This window comes from Chinchilla lanigera, unplaced genomic scaffold (genome assembly GCF_000276665.1).
Source record: "Chinchilla lanigera isolate Chin_1 unplaced genomic scaffold, ChiLan1.0 scaffold00064, whole genome shotgun sequence".
NCBI lineage: Eukaryota > Metazoa > Chordata > Mammalia > Rodentia > Chinchillidae > Chinchilla > Chinchilla lanigera.
Window position 1 is genome coordinate 2,974,024 of NW_004955465.1, and position 6,837 is coordinate 2,980,860.

Here is a 6,837-nt window from a genome sequence, read left to right on the forward strand (position 1 = left end):
CGCCGGCGGACCGCTCGTGCACGCGCGCGCGCCCCGCTTCTCATCCCGGCCCCTCCACCCCGGAGCGGCTGCGCATGCTCACTCCCCCGCTCCGGGCGACCCTCCGCCCTCTCGGCTCGCGCTCCGGCTCGCGCAGCTGACGGCGCCCAGCGTCCGCCCGCAGTGGGGCGGAGGGAAGCGCTGCACGTCACTGGCGCCACCGCCGGATCTCGCTGCTGATTGGGTGCTCCAAGGGAACCGACTTCACGCCTCCCCTCCGCCCCCGGCCCCCCGGCGCGCGCCCTGGAGACCAGGAGCCAGCGCAGGAGGCGGAGGAGGGTGCGCTAAGTGCACGGTAACTCCGACCCACTGTGGGGGCTGTGAGAGTCGGGGAGACGGACGCTGTGACAGTTCAAGTCTTTGCCTTCAAATGACATGCGTTTCGAAAAGGGGTTTGCACGCAGCTCTTTGTAAAGGTGTAATATCTCAGCGTTGGGATTATTTCTGGAGGTTTTTTTTTCCTGAGAGACTGCTTAGTGACCTGCGTAAGCCACTTATTTGCAAAATATATGTTAAAACCACTCAAGCAGAAAAAGATCTGCATTGTCATTCAATCCGCCTTACTACCCGCACCAATAAGCCTCCCCTTCAGATCAGAGATCTGAAATCACCTACTGAGGCAAGGCTCGGCAGGTGTCCTAATCCCCATCGCCTTCTTAGCTCTCCTGGCAGTATGCTTTGTATCTAAACTGTAGGTCTCCGTTATTCCCCACCCCCAGCATTTCAATTAGATCCCTGTTTCCTTCCTGTTTTGCCGTCCTTTCACAAGTTCAGGGTTAGCCTGAGGAGCCTCTCAAGCTAATGTCCTCTTGGTCAAGTGAAACCTTTGAACTTTATAAATAAAAATTCAGTTTTGGCAATAACGTAAATATGCCCTGGCCAGCCACCCCTCCTCCAGCTGCATGTCTTTACAACCCTTCTGTCTTTTAATAAAATTTTACAAAAGAAGGTAAAGAAATATATCCTGTGGCTAAATCAGATAGTTTTGGTAAAGCAGTGAAAGGTTGAGTCCCCCGCAAAATGGCGCTCTTGGTGACCACTATAAAAATAATAATTACATGCAAACAGATACGTATTTATGTGTGTTGTTTTGATGTCACAACACAGGAAGGGTAATTTTTTTGGATCATTGTTAGGAATTGAGCCCAAACTTCGAGTTTATCTTCCTTCTAGAGTTTAGACTTGGTTAGATTTGTTGCTATAAGACTATACAATAGTGGACATAAAAGAAACTTTATTTTTCTAATTTATTTTATTTTACAGGTAGGGAAACTGATTCTGCAGAATTAAGTGACTTACTAAAGATGGCCCTACTTCAGAGAGTGTTTGAATTCCTGCGCTACTATTCTTTCTAGCAACCACACTACCTGTCCTAACTCACTGTTAACGCCCTAACTTTAAATTTGTGTATGGGGAAGCACAAGTTACTGAAAATCATTAAGGGATTTGGTAATACATGATTAGTGATGTTAAGCAGCTTGACCACATTCAGTGAATGGCCCAGAGCAACCTCTCAGAGCAGGAGCTGGTTACACTCAGATCAGAAACTTTTAGTTACTGTACATGGAATCTAATGAAGTTCTTGTGATTATGCACTAATATTTAAATGTAGGGCATAGCACTGGGTTACAGCAGCCCATCCCCACACTTCTCTACTGTAAACTTGTACTTAAGTATAATAGTAGCTGGCTGTGTGTCTCAGTAGCTGTGCCTGGGAGATACAAGAAACAATCTTCATGTTTACCCACTTGGTACGGTGAGTGGCAAGGTTTGTACATGTGTGCAAAAGTGTGAAACTGGGATTTTTACCCACATAATGCTCCCAAAGATTTTGAGTAGGATTACCTGAGCATCAAAGGGGGTAAAATGCACCCATACCACTCTTCTGTTCTGTAAAAATGCATTTTTCATAAACAGAATGTGACTATGCCTCACAGTAGCTGTGCCTAGGGAAAGCAAAAACCCATCTATGCATTCACACACTTGACAGATGAATGGAAAAGTGTATAGGAGATCCGAAGCAGCAATAGGTGAGTTTTACCTGTGAGATGATCACTGATAAATTTCTCTGCATTTAGGGTTTATTTTTAAATTACTTTCTTTTGGTTTTTCTTTTAGAAGTAGCCCAGTTCAATACAATGGCACATAAAAAAAGATTTGCAAGTTTTGGAGGAGGTCAAAAGTGAATCATCAAATCATTCATGCACGGATGATAAAGATGAGCATGACTTTGACATTGGCTATGTGAGCCAAAGTTCCTGTGGCAGCGAAATGGAAAAGACTGATATAGACACAAGGGATGCAGACCTCCTTAATTCAGATGATGAAGAAAACAGCACTGTGAATACATATTTGACTAGTAAAAATGGTCACACAACCAAATGGAATGATCTAATGTTAGAACTAGGTCCAAAAATTTAGTAAGGAGCTATCCAGGGGTGAAACCTAATGGACAGAATGCCAGTACTGCCATTTAATGTGGAAATTCTTTGTAAGAGATGAAATGCTAAAGATGTTATAAAATTCACAAATACAGAAATATAAATATAATGTTCTGTACTCAGCAACAGCCATGTGCAAAAATGTATTTATTATGACACTACACTAGCTGACCTAAAAGGACTCGTAGGTCTGCTGTACTTAGCAGGGCTTTCTCATGGTAATCTCAGGAATGTAAAATACTTATAAAAAGGCAATGAGTGTGGGCTTGTGGTTTGAGGAGATTTGGTTTCTTTCAAAATTGCCTGTGGTTTGATGACAAAATCACCCTCTAAGAAAGAAAAAGACCTCATAGTTTGGCTACTATCCACTCATGGTTCGAGAGATTTGTTAGTAATTGTTAGGCAATTTACACACCATCTGAATACATGACTATTGATAAACATCTTGCAGTATTTCATGCTTGCTATAGCTTTAGGCAGTATATTTTGAAAAACATTCAAACTATGACATAAAAAATGCTGTGGGTGTGACAATTGAAATAAAGATGATTTTGTTGCAGAATTCTATTGGTTTTTTCATTGTAATTCATATAGGAATTTATTTCTGATGTTCTTTTAGGTTTTGTGAGCAAGTACAGAGTTGATGTGAAAATGTTGTTTATTCCAAACATGAACTATATATTAAGAATTTAATACTTTATTTCATTGCTATTTTATATTCCTGTTAACTATACATTATATAATATAGTAAGAACCTCATGACAAAACAGCAAGATCAACAAGATGCCAAGTATGTCCTACAAAAAGGCCAGGAAAGCAAAACACATGCGTTGTCAGTGTAAGCAATAGGTGTGTATGGAGCATGCTGTTGTCATATGTGGAGACTACCTTAAGTGTGATAATCGATGTAAAGACTTTTTTGTATAGTTCTATTGGTATTTTCATTGTAGTTCATACAGAAACTTATTTCTGCTGTTACTTTTTAGACCTTGTACACCAAAAAACAGTCAATGTTGAAAATGTTGATGCTTTTTTATGAACACTCAAAAATATTAAAAATTCAATAATTTTTATACTTTTTTCCTGTGTACTTATTGCTATTATAATAAAAATCAAAATTAAAATTAATAATTCATCAATAGAAGTAGTCTAAAGCATAAACATGGATATTATACATATACAATAATGCACCTTCATGACAAAATCAATGTTATGCACCACAGTAGCATACATTTAAAATATTCAGAACCTGGGACAGTGCCCAGTACATTGTGCTCCATTAAAGTTGATGAATGAATAATTAAAAGAACTTCATAGAAACCTCAGCATTTTTCTTGTCCCACATGATTTTGTTTTTACTATAATCTATGTTTTGATGTTATAAAATAAGAGACACAATAATTAGGCCACAGCTTGATAGTTGTCTTTCTTAACTCAAGAACTCCTCCCCCATCTTTCAATTCTGTTCAATCTAGTAAGAATTGCTTTGGCATCTGTAACATTCTCTATAAAGCATTGCCTATAGGATTTGAGGATTAGTAAGATTCCTACTCTTTAGACTAATTCATTGTATTTAACTTGTATTTGCCTTGAAAAATCAAATGACACCCACTGTAGTAGAAGACTGGATCCTGAAGGCTACTGAATATTTCCTCAACAGCAAGAATTAGGAAACCCCAAACCAAGTCAATACAAATGAAAGTTGTGATTTTCTTTCCTTGTAAAATTTTAATATTGAGTGAATTAGTCATATACCTGCTAGAAGTCAAAGAACACCCCATATAAATCTCAAGATAGCCCTTTCAGGCCTGTTCTCTTAAGTGTGAAGTGAATAAATCATTCTTCGTTTATTCCTTTCCCATATATGAGAAAACACCCATACATATTAGCTACTCTATTAATTGCCTGGAGAGAGCTGAGAGAAAAGCTTTTACAATCAGTTGAGATATAAAAATAATATTGATCCCTTGAGAAAAACATTAACCATCAAGGATATTCATTATTTCCATATTTTTTGCAATACAGTACTCTATGATAGACTTCACAGAAGATAGGGAACTTAATTTCATCTTGTTACGCATTTCAGCAATTCTACCTTGAGTGAATTTAATAGATTGATACCTGGAAAATGTGATTTGATCAGTGGCTCTAACACTTCCTAGTTTTAAGTAGGAATAATAATAATAGCATCTCTTCAGATTTTCCTTTTCCTTTTAATAATAGTGATAATCAAGCCAACCCTTTTCACATGTCAGACATTGTGCCAAGTGCTATATATTAGCTTACTTAATTTTCAAAAGATTGGGTTGAAATTTCACAATACCATTAAACTAATTTCTTTTAAAATCATATGCCTCTCCATACTTCTGTGTGACTCCTATTTGTTCCTGTACACAGAAAAATGAGAACTGTTAGTTGGGTTGTTTTCTTTGATTCTATACACATAATGAATATTATTTTTATATTCCCTAATACTCTTTTTCATTTCCTGGAATTAACCCTTACTTGGTTATGATTTCCTATTCTTTTCATATGCTACTTAATTCTACATTTTAATTATTATAATTTTACCATCAATATTGTAAGCAATATTGAACTTACAGTGAGTACTGCTTTAGTCATATTCTATAGTTTTGATATGTAGTAGTCTATTAATAGACTGGTAACTCTGCCATTTTAATTTTGATTTTTACTTTGAAGTTACTTTAGTGTTTTGGTTTTTGCTTTTTTGTGTTTTTTTTTTTTCCATTACCAGGAATTGAACTCACAACCTTGCGCTTGCCAGGCAGGCGCTGTGCCACTGAGCTAAATCCCCAGCCCCTTTGAAGTTACTTTCAAGAGAGTTTCTTTTTATTTTTTATTGTTATTAGTATATGTTTGCAGTAAATGATGTTTCCATTCCTCTCATGGAGTTGGCACACTTAATTCTTTTTTCCATTCTCTTTCCCTCTCCTTCTTTTGCCTCCCTCCATCTCTTGATCCCATTCCCATTTCAGAAAGATCTGTCTCCCTATTTCCTATTATTTGTCTTTTATTTTGCTTTTTTATTTACGCTTTGGGTTTCTCATGTAGAGAAACCATATAATATTTAAGCTTGGGTGTCTGATTTATTTTACTTAATATTATAGTGACAAGATGCACCCATTTTCCTACAAATGGCTCAAGGTTATCTTTCTTTGTGGAAAAATAGCACTCCATTCTGTGGAGCCTTTTTTTTAAATCCTCCTTTGAAGAGAAATGATTCTACATTTGTTAGCAATCAATAGCTTAAGTATAGTTTAGTTGAAGAATGTTATCTATACTATTTCTTCTTTGGGAATTTATTGAAGTTTTTCCTTGTGGCCCAGTACATGTACATGGCTAATTTCAGTTAATGAGCATGTGAAAAAGAGGCATGTTCTCTGTTTTAAAAAATAGTCTTGGCTTATATAAAATCTATCACATTTAATATGCTACTAGCTGGGCATGGTGAAGCATGCCTGTAATCCCAGCACTCTGGAGGCTGAGGCAGGAGGATCGTTGTGAGTTTGAGACCAGGCTGGGCTACAAAGTGAGCTGAAGGCCAGCCTGAACTGCATAGCAAGACCCTGTCTCAAAAAGACAAAAAAAAAATTAATATGCTACTAAATGTCTTCTATAATCTTACTTACTTTTGTCTACCAGATCTGTTATAGTCTGTATATTAGGTTTTAGTAGCCTTCAGTAGTCTATGCTGCATAGCAAAATAACTCAAAATCCCATTGACTTCACCAGCAAATGTCATTCCTCACTGGTGCTACAAGCGGATGGCAGAGTGGTAACTGTTCCTCTGGAGTTGGCTTCTTTGGCTCAGTACCTTCCACAAGGACCCAGGGCTGAAGAAGTAGCCACTGTCTGCATGCAGGGCCACCGTGGGACACTTGCCTTGCCGGAAAAATGTAAGGGCACTCCAAAAAATTGATAATCAAGACAAATATTCTAATGTAATATTTTAAAATTTTATTTCAAAAATGAAAGGAGGAAAACATTAACAGACAGACAGCCTTTTACAAAATAGCAAAAGAAAACTACAGACAATACAGAATTACAAACAAAGTGGTAGGAAATTAACAATGCTTGTTGTATTATATATTGATATCTTCAAAGTGGTTTTTCATGTAAACAGAGACATGTAATATTGATCAATCAAGGACTCATTAACAGTTTCTTTCAAAATTTCTCCTTCTTTCCCTTCTCTTTTCCCACATCCCTGTTGCCCTTTACCCTTCAGCGTTTTCATATCATTTCACAATGTCTATCATACCTCTGAGTTTTTATTAACTCTTTCAGGTTTTACACTAGTGAGACAATGCAGTGCTTGCACATGCAGGTCTGATTT

General features: G+C 37.6%; 1 protein-coding gene and 1 long non-coding RNA gene across 2 annotated transcripts in view; one reads left to right on the top strand and one right to left on the bottom strand.

Moving 5' to 3' along the window:
- Tmem170b (transmembrane protein 170B) overlaps positions 1-59 on the bottom strand; it is a gene marked incomplete in the record, with an annotated part of 31,918 nt that extends 31,859 nt beyond the window's left edge. Inside the window, 1 exon segment of the mRNA XM_013521861.1 lies at positions 1-59.
- A 1,920-nt stretch (positions 60-1,979) lies between these two features.
- On the top strand, positions 1,980-3,042 carry LOC106150133. Its single transcript, XR_001236761.1, has 2 exons — positions 1,980-2,069; positions 2,158-3,042. It is a non-coding gene; the product is annotated as an uncharacterized LOC106150133 (long non-coding RNA).
- Positions 3,043-6,837: the final 3,795 nt, after the last annotated feature.